This window comes from Dromiciops gliroides, chromosome 1 (assembly GCF_019393635.1).
Source record: "Dromiciops gliroides isolate mDroGli1 chromosome 1, mDroGli1.pri, whole genome shotgun sequence".
Classification (NCBI taxonomy): Eukaryota; Metazoa; Chordata; class Mammalia; order Microbiotheria; family Microbiotheriidae; genus Dromiciops; species Dromiciops gliroides.
The window spans coordinates 488,830,450-488,847,018 of NC_057861.1; the positions used below are offsets into that span (position 1 = coordinate 488,830,450).

At 41.4% G+C, this 16,569-nt stretch overlaps 1 protein-coding gene across 6 annotated transcripts in view; it reads left to right on the forward strand.

Annotated features, from left to right (window-relative positions):
• RNF38 (ring finger protein 38) overlaps nucleotides 1–16,569 on the forward strand; it is a 205,547-nt gene that overhangs the window by 127,527 nt on the left and 61,451 nt on the right. Inside the window, exon 1 of one of the 6 annotated variants that reach the window (XM_043970910.1) lies at nucleotides 13,904–14,035. The exons of 3 other annotated variants lie outside the window; for them this stretch is intronic. The gene's annotated coding sequence lies outside the window, so the exon portion shown is untranslated. Of the gene's footprint in view, nucleotides 1–13,903; nucleotides 14,036–16,569 lie in introns of those variants that run through there. 2 more of the 6 variants (XM_043970902.1, XM_043970921.1) reach the window with 2 other exon arrangements.

The following is a 16,569-nucleotide window of genomic DNA, read 5'->3' on the forward strand; positions in this document are numbered from 1 at the left end:
TGGCGCAGTGGATAAAGCACCGGCCCTGGAGTCAGGAGTACCTGAGTTCAAATCCGGCCTCAGACACTTAACACTAGCTGTGTGACCCTGGGCAAGTCACTTAACCCCAATTGCCTCACTAAAAAAAAAAAAAAAAAAAAGTCTAATAATTACTGTTAACGGTCTTCATCCGACTGTGAACACTTGGCAGCTAAAGTATTTGTGTTTGGGGAAGTGAGCATGAACTTGGGCTTTGGTTCCTTGGTTGCCTCCCTTTTCTCGTGTTCTTTCCCCATTAGATTATAAGCTCCTTGAGGGCAACGTCTATCTTTTCCTATTCCTGGTATTTCCAGTGCTTAACACAGTGCTTAAAACAGGCATATTAATAAATGTTTATTGATTAACCACAGGTGACCGAGCATTAATCTGGAGGTACACATTTCTGGAGATCCAGAGTTCCTGGGTCCCTCAGTAAGTGGTGATTAGCAGCAGGAGAAACTTGTGTGTCTAAGAGCGGGGCCTTTGTCAGGAAGAAGGCCCCACCCCTAGCCTGGCTTGTCAGAAGACGTGTTCTGGGAAGGAGCTGTTTAAATTGTACCTAACTGGGGCAGTACCACTTACCTGCCCCTGAAACTGTGATTCTTGACAATCTTTTGTTTGTCAAAAGCCAGTGATTTAGAGGGTCTGTTTGTTTTTCATGAAAAGACCCTAGAGTAACATGAACTATCAAGAAGATGGGAAGATTGACACTTTCTAGCTGAGTGACCCTGGGCAAGTCACTTAACCCCAATTGCCTCACCACACCCCCTCCAAAAAAAATTGGATGGGAAGAGAAGATTACTTTAAATCTTGTATTTACATAATTAAAACATCAGCTTTAAAGGTTTCTCTCATACTGTTTCATGTACTATTTCATTTTCTATGCTTCAAATTAAAATTCTAAGTAATTCATTCCCACCTTTTGGGAGGATGAGGTTAGAAGGGAGCCTTCTGCAAACTGTATTTACTATATATTCCTTCTGGATTCTGTTTCTCATTGCTTCACTGTCTGTGATAAACTTTCATTCTTGCAGTTGGTGAATTATCTAGGCCCTTTGGTTCTTCTCTTCCTTAGAATGTCATTTCCCTGATCACATCTTCATTAAAGGGTAGATGGAAGTAGGAACAAGTAAAAAATTTCTCTGTGTTTTAAAAATGCTGCCTTGGGGGCAGCTAGGTGGCACAGTGGATAAGGTGTCGGTTCTGGATTCAGGAGGACCTGAGTTCAAATCCGGCCTTAAACACTTGACACTTATTAGCTGTGTGACCCTGGGCAAATCACTCAACCCTCATTGCCCTGCCAAAAAGAAAAAATGCTGCCTTAAAAGATTTAATAGAAAAGATTGAATCTTTGCAGAAATTGGCATTTTGTGATTATTTATACATTCCCCTTATTCATCCTAAGTCCTTCACTAACAGAGGTAATTGAACATTGGCAGGCTGGAATAGTATATAATATTTTATTTTAATTGCTTACTTCCTTAAGCCAGATATAAGTAATTGTTACAAATCATTTAGAAGCTTGTTCTGTGTTATATCAGTGATACCGCAATGCTGTGTTTACCAGGGTTTGGGAACCCTTAAACTGCATTATGGCAGTACTGTGTGTGTATGTATTTCCTGGAATAGTTTTTTCCCCACTACTTACCCCTAAAGTGGCTACATAGATTACATCCAGAAGCAATGGTGGGATCATGGCTTTAGAATTCATTTTATCCTAGGGCTAATTCCACAATTAATGAATAAATGAATGAAGGAGTTTTTATTAAGTACTTCCTATATGCCAACCACTGTGTCAAGGCCTAGAAATGCAAATAGAAAAATTGAGATTGTCTCCAATCTCAAGGAGATCACACTCTAACTGATATACATTTTTTTTTTTAAAGTTCATCTTTAGATGGAAAGGCCCAAGGGTAGTTAAGGTTAAGTCAGCAGGTCAAATGATTGTTCTTAGGGTCTATGGGGCATAGAGGCAGGGGAGAGAGTCAGGCTTGTTGGTCCTCTGCCTCACCAGAAGGAATAGATCAATTCTCATCCAAGTCATATGGACAGTGAAGCAGCTTAGATGGGTTCTAGGTAGCCTTTTCTGGGGGACAAATAGGAAGGGATAAGGTTTTCCTAACCCCTCTATCTGCACCACACACACACACAATCCAAATGCTCAAGCAAGCCAATTGATTACCATTACTAATTTCTTTACTCAAGTAGCTCAGCATGATCTGTCTTCAGCCTGTCAAATTGTGCATTACTCCTCTTTACATAACCTATATTCTGGTCAAACCAGATTCCTCATAGTTGGCATTCTCTCTCCCATATCTGTGCCATTGTACATACCTTCTCCCCATTCCTGTCATGAACACCGTCCTCACTTCCCCCTCTTAAAATCCCTACCTTCCTTCGAGGGTTAGCTCAAGGGATACCTCCTTATAGGAGGCTTTTCCTGATGCCTCTTATTTACTTACTAGGGGCCTCATCTCCCTATTATATCTCATATGACTTTGCATACATTTTGTATTAACTGACCTGTGTATATTTTGTGTCCAGTCACTCCCTCCCCAGCCTGTACTCCAGGAGAGTAAAAGTACCATGAGGAGGAAGGTTAATTTTGTCTTTGGCTTTGATTGCTCAGAGCCTAACACAGTGCCCAACACAGCCCCAACCCATACCCACTGGAACGTAAGTTCTTTGAAGGTGGGGTTGTTTCTGTTTCCAAAGTACTCAGTAAATATTAGATAGAAAATAAATGTTTGTTGAATGGATGATTACAGAAGATACACATCCTTATAAACACGTGTCCTTATCAAATTCTGATTGTTGGATTCCCAGCAATGGCAGGGGTAAAAATCAATGTATGTATAGTCAACTCCAGCTTATAGGTGTGCCAGGGCTGCACTTTGATTTGAACAATTGTTGGTGCCACAGGAGTCTACCTACATCATGCCATGCTTTCCATTTCTTATACAGCCAAAGGGCTCAGTTCAACAGTTACCTAAAATCAGTTACCTTCAGATTTCTGTTCTCATGACAAATCTTATTCTTGTAATGTCTCCATTGAGAGAGAAAATGTCATTTGTTAAACCACTGCTGCTTTTGGACTGATGACAAAGCATTTTTTGGAAGGACCTTGCTGTTAAGTATTTGTTAATGTGTCGTTTTGTGATGTATATAACAGCACACATGGTTGGCCAAAAGCAGGCAGGGCAACTCTATATGCTTCATGAGTTACAAGCCCCACTGTATACACTAGGATTCTTGATACTCGGCTTTTAAAATATTCACAATGTACCTACCACCTGCTCAATTGTATTTTCTTTAATTGAGCCCTGCAGAGGGACTCAATGGGTATAGAACCCAGGACAGAAGTGGAAAGGGGGTAAAATAATATTTTTATTTATTTTTATTTATTTGTTTGTTTGTTTGTTTACTGTGAGGCAATTGGGGTTAAGTGACTTGCTCAGGGTCACGCAGCTAGTAAGTGTTACGTGTCTGAGGTCAGATTTGAACTCAGGTACTCCTGACTCCAGGGCCCATGCTCTATCCACTGCGCCACCTAGCTGCCCCTAAAAATAATATTTTTAAATTAAAATATTCCTATTGCAAAATAAACAAGCAAGTAGAGAGAAGACTATAGTTGTGGGAACCTTAAATCTGACATTTGTTTAATTAAAATCCCAGTACTCTAAGAGCTTTTTAGTTTTTTCTTCTCTGGAGCATTTTTATCATTTCAAATTATAATATACCAGGATAATTTATTCTCATCCTTTCCTAGGATAAACTTATAAAGAACAGACTGAAAATGATTACTATGCAATTATATTGGCACAGTGGATAGCCTGGAATCAGGCCTACTTGTCTTCCTGAGTTCAAATCTGGCCTTAAGATACTTACTAGCTTTGTGACCTTGGGCAAGACACTTAACTCTGTTTGCCTCAGTTTTCTCATCTGTAAAATGGGCTGGAGAAGCAAATGGCAAACCACTGCAGCATCTTTGCCAAGAAAACCTCAAATGGGGTCACGAAGAGCTAGACATAACTGAAATGACCAAATGGCAAACAAAAACAAAACTGGACTAATTCCTTTAGACCTAGTTTAAACTCTGTTACTTGACTGACAATATGAACCTAGGCAGTGTATCTCAATGTATCTGCCTGACTTTTAGTTTCTCTGTCTATAAAATGAATACATTGGACTAGATGATCTCTGAGACCCTTTCCAGTTTTAATGGGTTTTTTTGGGTTTTTGGGTTTTTTTGGTTTTTTGTGGGGCAATGAGGGTTAAGTGGCTTGCCCAGGGTCACACAGCTATTAAGTGTCGAGTGTCTGAGGCTGGATTTGAACTCAGGTTCTCCTGAATCCAGGGCCAGAGCTTTATTCACTGTGCCACCTAGCTGTGCCCCGCCCCCCAGTTTTAATGTTTGGTGATTTTATGAACTTGGTAGACTAGCTAAGGCAAGTTTTCCAAACTATGATACAGCCCCCCACACCCTAAACCCTGGAGGGTGGGGCCAGAATGGGGAGATCTCCATTTGCATGGAGCAGTGCCAAAACTCTTGTATATTTCTTGTATATTATCAAGTACAATTGCTGCATAAATATATCTTTTAAAAAAATACCAGTTCTCATCCGTCAACAAAAGTGAAACTCACAGGCAAATCTGTTCTGACATTGCAACACAACTATTTTTAATACAGTGTGCGCAAATGAGGCCAAATGTGAGTCTTTTCCTGTGTTATCTCAAGGTGCTGCAAGAGGCTTGTCCATTGTTGCAGTTGGTTGGAGTAGACTCATGACATAGCTGAGTTGTATTCTTAAGCTGCTTGCTGAATTTGAATGTGAAGAATATAAATGTAAAGTTAAGCAATATGTAATTTATTAACATCATTTTGGTCAACATAATAAAATAAGCTGGTTTCTCACTCAAACTTTTTTTAAAAATAGAAATAACTGAAGAACAATAATTCATAGTTATTTGAAATTTCCAGTATTAAATTAAATTGTCCATTTTTATTGTCTTTATTTTTAAAAAATAAGGTAATATCCCTTCAAGATAAATACAGACAATTAAGATAAATACATAACATTTGAAGAGAAAATCTATGCTCAGCACAGTGCCTGGAATATAGCAAGCATCTATTGACTGACTGGAGTAACTGAAAAGAATACAAGAAAAGGGAGCTTTGGGGGAGAGAGGAAGGAAGTTTGGTTGGGGGTGGGGAAGGATTGTACCTGTGATTTGTTTAGTAAGGTCAGCGCCATTGAGGAAACTTCTATTATAGAAGATCAATACCTACCCCGTAACATAGTGTCTTAAGAGACTATCTGGGGCAGCTAGATGGTACAGTGGTTAAAGTGCTGGCCCTGGATTCAGGAGTACCTGAGTTCAAATCCAGCCTCAGACACTTGACACTAGCTGTGTGACCCTGGGCAAGTCACTTAACCCCCATTGCCCCGCAAAAAGAGAGAGAAAGAGAGAGAGAGAGAGAGAGAGAGAGAGAGAGAGAGAGAGAGAGAGAGAGAGAGAGAATATCCTTTAAGAGAGACAGTTTAAGAAGTAGTAATAGTGAAACCCAAAGTAAAAAATCCTAATCAAGAAAATACACTCTGTTTATCATTGGGATTCACAAGTACTGTGGGAAAGACCACTGTTTGCTCTGTACAAATGTGCTAGCAGCTGCAAATTGAACAAAACTTAACAAATGGAAACCTCTTGGAAGTGGACATTCAAATTTGTTGGCAAGACAAGGGAATTTTTCCAGAGAAAACTAGATGCTTTCAACAAGTAAAAACAGACTTACCAAAAAAAAAATCTTGCTTGCATTGTATAAGATTGTTTACAGAATTACTAAGTGTAAAAAAATCCTCATTCAAGTGTTAGTGCTACCTACAACTACTGATGTGGACAAAATGATGCTTGGCAAATTATATGTATTTTAGTAAAGCAGCTTAAAATAATTCCACTTGCAGATAATATGATTAGAATTGCCCATATGTCTGAAGAACTTTGTGATCAATTAATTGAGAAATTAAAATCTCATTCTGCATGGCAAGTGTATGAAGGAACAGATGTAGAATGAAAGATTCTCATTTGATTGCTTTTGATTGCATTTATAGAGTATGTTGTTGAAAGTGAGGTTAGTGAAGATTTACTTTGCAAACCTAATGATTACAATGCCGCAAAAAGAAAAATTTTCAGACAATTTGATGTTTTTATATCAAGTTTATAACTATGGTTTGAATTGACAGACATATAAGTGACAAATGCAGCATTAGTATATGAGTAGCTAAATTCCAAAGAATTTACTTTAGGAAAAGAAGATGAGGCCAGGGATGCAGGTCCCTTGGGCCCTGAAAACAGTGAGAATGACCACATAATCACTTGGCTCTCTGTCATTTGATACAAGGACACTACCATCAAGATAGAACCAAAGAGACAAAACTGTTCTGTTTTGAATGTGGAATAGATGTGACCACAAATATGTCAAGTGCACTCAAGAAGAGAATTTTGATTGGGTTTGAAGGAAGTCAACACCCAAGAAACCAATATTAACAAACAACAGTTTGAAGCCCAAGTTTGTTATCAAGCATTAAAATTCAAAAAGGAAGACCACTCTTTCTTCTTTCTGTTTTCTCTATGTTCTCTCTAGACCTTACTGGAAAAGATACAGCCATTTCTACAACATTCAATTTGGCTTCTTTATATAAATAGTGGTATCTGGAATCTCTGTGGGAAAGCCTAGCGAAACAGATGTTACAGTTATAATGTGGGAGAATGGGGGGGGGGCAGCACCAAGCAATTTAATCACATAACCTACTTTATAAGCAATCATTTGTATCAAAAAATGATGAAGAGCTACATACAATTTTTAAGTTATTACCAAGAATTACTTCATCCTAAGGGGTCGATTAAAAGGAAGACTCTTTGTAAAATTTTGTCATGAAAGTAGGCTGTAGGATACTTTTTTATGTTACTGCCAAACACTTTGGCTTTCTTGTACCAACATAGTTCAAAGGATTTTTTGAGCTAAAAGTAGAAATTGACATTTTTCTTAGTAATAATAAAGATGAAGCAAATTAATTTTGTAGTAAATATCTTACTAAAGTTTAGGAATTTTGGTAATTTTGGAAAACTGAGTACTCTAAATAAGTTAATGCCAAGGTCTAAAAATCATCCTCTGATATAAAAAGATAAGATGATTGCATATATAAAAAAGAACTGTATATAAAAACTTACAAAATACTTCTAAATATGAATGGATAAAGAAACCAGTTGCCAAGAACTAATATGATTCACTTGGTCTTACTCAAGAACAGTATAAACTAGTTTTGTGTATTATGAAACAAGCGATTGAGCCTGAAAATTTCATGTTTTGGCTAAAGATGAATAAAAACCAAAGTGATATACATTTTACTACTAATTCCAACATCTTATTTGTGTGAAATGCTATAGCTTTTATAAAGATAAAATGTGTTTTGATTAATAATTGAAAAAGAATGGGGGCCAGCTAGGTGGCGAAGTGGATAAAGCACTGGCCTTGGATTCAGGAGGACCTGAGTTCAAATCCAGCTTCAGACACTTGACACCTACTAGCTGTGTGACCCTGGGCAAGTCACTTAACCCTCATTGTCCTGCCATAAATAAATAAATAAATAAATGAAAAAGAATGACCAAAGCAGCAGTAATTCTCTCTGATGACACCATGTTTGGAGAAAATTTGTGGCCCCGATTCATTCTACTCATTACAGTAGTAATGATATTATTAGAATTCATGTTTTGTAAATTATAAACAGGAAAATTTTAATGATTATAACTAAATGCTATGTTCTTGTATTTTTGTTTTGTGAGCTATAAAACATGATAAATTCTTGATTTTATTTGAATAAATATGGGATAAGAAAAATACTTGTCCTAAATTGTTCTCTGAAAAGTGTAGAAAAGGCAGTTTTTGGGGGGGGGGGATGGGGTATTGCTACGTAACTTGAGCTAAGCTTTCAGGACTAGTTTGTCAAGATTCCAGTCTTTAGTCAGTGATACAAAAATGTAACAAACTGAAACTGTTTTTAGGATCTAATTATTTATATCTGATGTTTCTTTCTTCTCTCTATCCATTTTGTGCTCAACCTCTGGCAAACTGGGATGATTTACATTTCTATTATTCTACTGAATCAAATTACCTTTTTTTACTTCATAGACTTAGAAGTGGGAGGGATCCTAGATCTCAACTAATCCAGCCCCTTTCCTTTTACTGTTGAGTAAATTGAACCCCAAAGAGGTTACTAGCCCAAGATCACATAGTAGTAACCATTCCCTTCCAACTTCAAATCTGTAATCCTGTGATCTCTCTTTCATATAAACCTTCTGTTGGATTCCTTGACTTTGACCTAGATTTCAACCGACAGTTTCATGTATGTTATATATAAGATTTTGGACTCTGGAATATCTGCTCACTCCCACCTCTAACATTCCTATCGGCAGTCCCAACCAGACTTCTGTTCACTCTCTAGTCTTCTGACCCCTAGGGGAAAAAGCCCTGCATGTCCTTTTCTGAATAGAATCTACAACTGGTTGACAATAAATACCTTCTCATACTATCCACAGCAAGTACACAGCAGGAAAAGAACACAAATTGATGATATTGCAGTATCACAAACTCACTTAGGAAAAAAAGTTTATTGCAGTGCACATTTCCCCCTCCCATATTCCCAACCTCCTACAATCTGCTACTTTAGCAATATAATCCCTATACTCCAAAAGTAACCCTTCTTTCAGCACTCTCCTTCCTTCAAGATGTCAGTGTAGATTAGTCATCAGCTTGCTTTCCTAAACCAATTTCTATCTTTCTTTTTCTCTAATTACTTTTGGTTGAAGAAAAGACATTTTCATAGGGAAAGGAAATGTGCCAGATTTGTACAAAATGACCAAATTTGTCTTTACTGCTCTTTGTATGTTTTCCTTTCTCACAACTCTTTTGGCCCTCTTCTTCCAACTGGAAGAGTTTTATGAAAATGCCCCCCAGCTAAAAGACGTTTGGGTGCCATCTGTTATAAATTCTGTACTATCCCTGCACACAAAATAGGTAGTACAGGGCTACTTCCTCTACCATAGACCAATAATTTAACTAAATTTTCTATAGCTTGCTGCAGTAATCTTAGACTGAGTATGTGGCCTGATTATTGCTAACATTCAAAAAATTAGAAGGGAAACTCAACAGGTATCTTGCATAGCTATGAGTAAGTTGAGAGTTCTTAACCAAATAGAAAACAGAGGCCATCAAAAAAGATAAAATAGACAATTTCATGATCCCCAAAGATAAACAATTCTGATTACAAGAAATTCTAAAGATTTGCATAAATAAAATCAGTACAGGTAGAACATAAAGGAAAGTTGTTGATTGGGGAAACATTTTTTATCAAATATTTTTATATAGTCAAATTCAGAATTTATAGGTAAGATGATGATGATGTGAACAGGTTTGTTCAACCATTTATATTTGCCTCCTTCACACTGGCTCTTTGCCTACATGGGTTTCCCAGTCTAAAGAATATCTTTTCTCCTCCTCAAAGTTGTATCAAAGGATCTGTAATTCTCTGCATTTTATTTAGCTTTTAGCCCCCTTGTGCTGGGGGGGGGGGTTGGTCTTGGCAAGGTCAAGGGCCACTTCTTCAGAAAGTAAGGGAAAGGAGGAAAGAGTGGAGATGATGTCAAGGGGTTTTATGAAGACAAAGGAGGAAGGGGGAGCTCACTTTTAAATGGCCTACCATGGTAATACCTTGAAATTCCTTGAAACTCCCTAAATTATTGCTTTTTCTTTCTTTCTTTTTTAAAATTTGCTTTTCCTCCTTTTTTGATCTCTTTTCCCACCCAGCTAAGGGTGTGGTTCCAAAATGTTCCCTCTCTCCCTCCCTAATATTTTAAGAAATTTTCTTTTGTCACACTCTTTCTAAAAAGTTTCTTTTTGGAGGTAGCTAGGTGGCACAGCAGATAAAGCACCAGCCCTGGATTCAGGAGGACCCGAGTTCAAATGTGACCTCTGACACTTGACACTTACTAGCTGTGTGATCTTGGGCAAGTCACTTAATTGATGTTTGCCTCAGTTTTTTTCACCTGAAGAATACGGATAACAGTACCTCCCTCCCAGGATTGTTGTAAAGATCAAATGAGATATTTGTAAAGTGTTTATTACAGTGCCTGGCACATAGTAGGTGACTGTAGAAATGTTAGTTGCTATTATTGTTATTATGTGATATAGTATATAAAGAACTGGCCTTGGAGCCAGAAAGGCCTGGGTTCAGGTGCTGTCTCTCTGAAACATAATCAGTCATTTAACCTCTCAACACTCCAGGCCATTGGTCTCTAGTGGCCTGTGGCCTGACCCCAAGGAGTATCAACCTGTCAATGGGTGGGAAGATTGATGGCCTCCCACTTGCCCATAGATAGCCAGTCATGGGGTTTTTCTCCAAAACCACCATACTTACCTTTATCATCCAACCCCCTCCCCTTCCCCATCCCCTGAACTGTCTCCCCTTCATATGTGGTTGAAGTTCCCGATCACCCCTATTTTGATTCAGGCATTGGCTCCCAAAGGCAATTATAACCTAAACCAGACCCAGACACCATTGGGAAAGTTCCCCTCCCCCCCTTCCCTAACTCAGCATATCTATTCCCATCCTCCAAATTACCCCATGGCTAGAGTGGGCACCTCATGGAGGTGGACTTTGTGCTCCAGGGTAGTAACTGGTAAGAGAGAGTCCTGCCTTTCTCCTTGTCATTTTAGATTGGACAAGATGAGTCCAGCATGATGAACAGATGTGGATGGGTTGCTCCTATAGAAGGTCTTCTTACATTATATTTCCTCTAAAACCTATCCCTTTTCTAGACTTCCCTATTACTGTTGAGGCTACTTTTATAATTGAAATCACCGAATTTCACCACCCTTCACCCCACAAATCCATTCAGTTGCCATATTGTGTCATTTCTACCTCTACATTTTAGAACAGTAGTGACTTTGAAGTCCGTGGACCTGGGTTCAAATCTCACCGGACCTGGGTTCAAATCTCACCTCAGTTATTACCCATGGGACCTTGAATAAGTCACTTAACTCATTTTCCTTGTCTGTAAAATGAGGGCATCAGACAAGATTTCTAAGGTTCTGAGGTTCCTTCTAGGTCTAGAACAATGATCTCACATCTGTCCCCTTCTCTGTATTCACACAGCTACTGGCCTGGTTCTGCCTTTTACCTGGATTATAGTGATAGCCTCTTAATTGGTTTCCCACTGCACATATCCTGGCTCTAATCCATCTTCTACTCAGGTGCCAAAGTAATTTCCCTAAAGATCTGACTGTGTTCCTTCCCTACTCAGAAAACTCCAGTGGCTTCTCATAGACTCCAGGATCAAATGTTATTTCTCCTTTAACTTAACTCAGTCTTTTCTATTTTCTTTAAGTTTGATAATGTACATAATTATTTGTACAGTAGCCGATGTGTATAATTTATAGAGAACTGTATAAATATCAGGGATGTGATCATTTTTTTTTAACTGATGCAATTTGGACACTGCTGCTCTTGGAAGTCTATAAGCTTCAGAGAAGGGGCTGGCCTTCATTGATAGGCATTTCCTCACAAATAGTTCTCTATACTAAAGAAACCACAGGTCCAGTTGCTTTCTACTATTTTAAGGCACCATAGACTGGGCTCTAAGACCCTTTTCTAGTTCAGAAGTGATCTGATTCTCTGATTCTCATCCCACTCTTCTCTACAATAATAATCACACTTATTGGATAGAGTGGTTTAGAGCAGGACTTCTTAAACTTTTTCCACTGGAACTTCTTTTCGAGGGAGAAATTTTTATGCTACTCCCCCCATATAGGTATATAAAATAAGTATACATTTTCCAAATTTTTCTCGACCCCCCCATGTTGTTCCTCGATCCCATATGGGGTCCAGACCCACAGTGGATGTATGTGAGGCAGGGCGTGGCAGTCACTGGCCTCACTTTCTCCTCCTGGAAGACAGGAGATGGCCCCAATGTAGTGGGAGACCTCGGCCTTTTTAAGCTCTCTTTTTCCCTAGTCTGTTTTGTCTGAGGCAACGCCCATTCAGTGATTCTGGCAAGTTAAAAAAAAAAAGCAAAGAATGCCTTCTTTTACCTAGTTTTTAAAAAAAATCGATCTGGGAGAGGAAGACGCTCAGGGTTTCTGTCCCAAACGGAAACAATTGCTATTTACACTCTCAGCCTTCACAGCCCAAACAAAGACCAAATGTGGCTTGGGCTGGGAGGTGCTTAGTAAATGCTTTTTGAAACGGCTTTTCTGTATCAATGAGGTATGAAACATAGGTCTGGGAGTTCTATTGCTTTTTCTTCACCATTTTTAGACTATTTCATACGCACTTTTCTTCTGGCTTACTTACACCTGCTATTACTGAGAGGGTAACTGTCCTACCCAGTGCTAAGTTTATTAGGCTGAGGGGACGACTTGAATATTTTAGTTGTGAAGGTTTTCTGGGCTGTAAGAGGGTTGATCTCTTAATGGTTAGCTTAATTGGAAATTCTCTGCTTTCTCATCTCCATCTCCAGGACTTGGAGTCAGGAAGAATTCCACCTCGGATATTTTCTAGTTGTGTGACCCTGGGCAAATCACTTCACCTCCGTTTGACTGTTTCCTCATCTGTCAGATGGGGATAATAATAGCCCGTGCCTCCCAGAGTTGTGAAGATCAAATGAGAGAATAATTGTACAAAGCTTAGCACAGTGCCCGGTACATAGTAGGCGCTCTATAAATGTCAGCTATTATTATCCTCATAAAATATCTCATCTTAAAAAAAACACCTTAAGAAGCTTTTGCCGGTGCTTTTAAATCTTTGTACCGTTCCTCTGAGACTGCCCCCAATTTATCCGGTATAAAGGGTGTCCTAAAAGTCTTTAGTGCACTCATGCAAGTATTGACTGCTTTGGGGACTTCCTGCATTTCTTGTTTGTACAGGGTTGCTATTTGCATGTCGTCTCCCCCGTAGGACTAGGGGCTCCTTAAGCGCACAAAGACCGGCTTTGGCTTTTCTTTGTCATCACCAGCCCATAGCAAGCAGTTTGTGCCTCGTCCCTAGCAGGCGCTTAATGAATGTTGACGGACTGCGGCAGCTGTAAAGAATCCTTGGCTGGGCTAAGAGGCTCTAAGTTGGTCCGCGGGGGAAGGTGTGGAAGGTCTGTCCCTTTAAATTTCGCCTGGGGGCGGGGCGGGGCCCTCTTCCGGCGGACCGCGCGCCCGCCCGGGGGTGGAGGGAGGGTTGGAGGAAAGAGAGTGAAAACAAAGAGGGCTCGGCCCCTGGAGAGCGGACCAGACACTCTTCGGGAGTCTCGAGCACGCCCCGCCCCGCCCCGCCCCGCCCCGCCCCGCCCGAGCCGTGTTAGTCTAGGAGGGGGTCGGGGAGTCGCTCGCGCGCGCGCATTCCGGCCTAGTCCGCTTGGGAAGCGGCGGCCGTGCGGCCGAGGGGCTGTCGCGCCGGCGCTCTGAGTGCGGGTCGGGTGGGCGGGGAGGCCAGGTAGGTGAGAGGGCGGCGGGGAGGGGGGGAGGTGCGGCCTGGCGCCCGGACACCCAGCCCGGCGCCCGCCGGGAGAGGGGGCAGGGCGGTCGTTCGAGGGGCTACGAGCGAGCGGCCGGCTGGGCATGCTGGTGGGGGGGCGGGGGATGGACGGCGCGAGGAGGCGGTGAGCGAGTCCGGGAAGCGCGGGCTCAGCGGCTCTTTCCTGTTGTGGCTTCTGGGATGGGAGGAAGGAAGCGCCGGCTGAGCCTCGCGGTCACTGGCTCGGCGGCGGCAGCGGCGGCGAGAGGCGGATCCGAGAGAAGGAGGTGGAGGCGGAGGAGGAGGAGGAGGAGGTGGCGGCGGCTGCCCAGGCTGAGGCTGAGGAGGCGGAGCGGCGCCTGAGCAGCTGGCGGAGGAAGCGGCCGCGGCCATAGAACTGCGGGGCCAGGAGCGCGGACAAGCCCGAGAAGCTGCTCCGAGGGGCGGCGCCTCCACCGCAGGTACGGCGGCGGGCGGCGGCGGCCGGGGGCACGGTCCTGGGGGTGGGGGGGAGCCTGGAGTGTGGCGGGGAAGGGGCTGCCCTCCTTCCTCCCCTCCTCCTCTCTTCTTCCTCCCTTCCCCCCGGGGCCGGGGCCAGGTGTTGTTGTTCGAGAAAGGGGGCGAACAGCCCGTCTTCCCCGGGCGCTTCTGCTGGGGGGGAGGTGTGTGTCTTGGGGGCCCTGGCTTCCTGGGGCCGGGGGAGGGGGGCTCTCGTCCTGTGTGTCTTCCCCCTTCTCTGGACGCTGGTGGGGCTGTCCTGGAGTAGTTCTCTTTGTTTTTGTTCGCCATCCCGCGGGGTGGTGCCGGCCTGGGATCGTCGCCGCCTCTTTTGACAGCCAGGAAAAATAGCCTGAGTGCTGAATGCGTCCACCCCCTTCTCCCCGGAGGACAGGCTCAGGTGCAGGGGTGTCTGCCACAAAATAACATTTGTTTCCCCACCGAATTTGGGAAATGATCTACCGGTCATGGCTTGGTTGGTGGCCGGCAGGTTTACGAGGTTCGGTTCTTTTTTGGCTGGGGGCCATGGCGGGGGTGGGGGGGGGAGCGGGAATCTTCTTTTGTCATAAGATTAAGGAAGTTTCTCTTGTTTTGCTCTGCTTATATAGCACGGGGAATGTTGAGGATTGTTGGTTGAGGAAGTTTATCGCTGTATCTTTACTTTTCATTGTTCTTTGGAAACCAGAAATAAAAACTTTTTCTTTTGGAAGAGCGAATATATGCGGCTGCAAAGGATACTCTTTCACGGGACTAGCTCTAAGGAATATATGTGGTCATTTTAAACATCAAATTAACTGTTTTAAGTTTAATTTATATTTCAGTTTGTGTAGAAATGTGACAAAGCAAATGCAGCGGCCCCCCGCCCCCATTTAGATTTAATAAATTTGGCTTCATAACCTTAGCCGTCGCTTTAAGGGCGTTTACTTGTGAATTTACGTAAATCACTTAACCTCCTGGAGCCTCAGTTTCCTTACTTACCAAATGAAGGGATTGAAAGCTGCTCAGATCCCTTCTAGTTCTTGAGCACTGATTCTTTGTTTTTATACTTTGTATCGCTGACGGCACTAACTTTGAGTAAATGTTTGCTGACTAATTTGCTTTCCTTTTGATGGGATGCATAAAATTTAAGTTCAGTGTTCAATAATATTAAAACAAGTCAGCCTTTTGCTAAAAAAAATTAATTTGTACATTTTTATGTGATCCATCAGTCCCTACTTAAAGCTTAAGTATCATAGGAGAATACAAAGAGGCAATGGTCACTGCCGAGTTGGAACTTTGTTTTTAGCTAGATAATAGGACATATATAAATAACACCAGATCTACTATTATACAAGTAAATATTAAATCTTTTTAATAAAGTAGGCCATATTTGTTTTTTAAGTATTAAATTCTTTACCAGCTTCTTAAAGGGGAGGTCTTATTTGGTACCCACATGCTTGATATGCTTAATTGTTTAATTTAGCTCACCTCTTGGGGGGGGGGAGAACCCACTAAATCCGGAATCCTTACATTCTAGAACTGGTTTTAATTACACTTCAAAAGTTCTTAAGACTGCTTATTCCTCTCATCAGGTTTAACTAAGCTAGGCAGAGAAATTGTTTCTTGTCATTTGCCTCTTCGAGTATGAGCAGATTAAGTTGTGAATTGGAAAATGTTGATAAAAGTCAATTAAGAATTGTCTCACTTCTGGATATCACTGTAAACAGTTGGGGTGGGTGGGGTGTGGGCAAATAGTCAAGTCACTTATTAATCACCTGTGCCAGGCATTGTGCTGGCAGAGATGGGGATACAAAAACAAAGTCTTAAGGAGAGGTGAGGAAGAAACTATGTACATTTATATTTATAGGTAGATACAAAATAGATACAAAGTAATTGGAGAAGAATACATTGGCAGCTGGAAAAATTAGCAAAGGCCTGTTTAGAATTGAACTAGAGTTTTGAAGGAGACTAAGGTTTCTGGGAAATGGAGGTATTAATAATAATAACATATGGTGCTTACTCTGTGCCAAGGACTGTGCGAAGTGCTTTACAATTATTATTTCATTCAATCCCTATAACGACCCTGGGAGATAGGTGCTATTATTATCCGTGTTTTACATTTGAGGAAACTGAGGCAAACAAGTGAAGTAACTTTCCAAGGGTCACTCGTCGAGTAGTAAACCTTGATTTAATGTGGTCTTCCTGACTCTAGCGCCTGTAGCTCTCCACTTTGTTACCTAGGCTTGGGGAACCATCAGGGAAGTGGAAGATGGAGTATTCTGTATGAGGAACAATAAGAAAAACACTTTGAACCACTGAGTGTTGGAGGAGAATAATATGTAATGAGGCTGGAAAGGTTGGTCAGCACCAAGTTCTTTAATGACATAGTTGTTCCTCTAATTAAGGTAGTAACAGAATAAATCTATGCTAACTACTTATGCTGACAGTATCATTTAATAGAGTGAAACAGCAGACTTGGACACTAGGTGAAGGGGGGAAATAGGCTACCAGAATACTT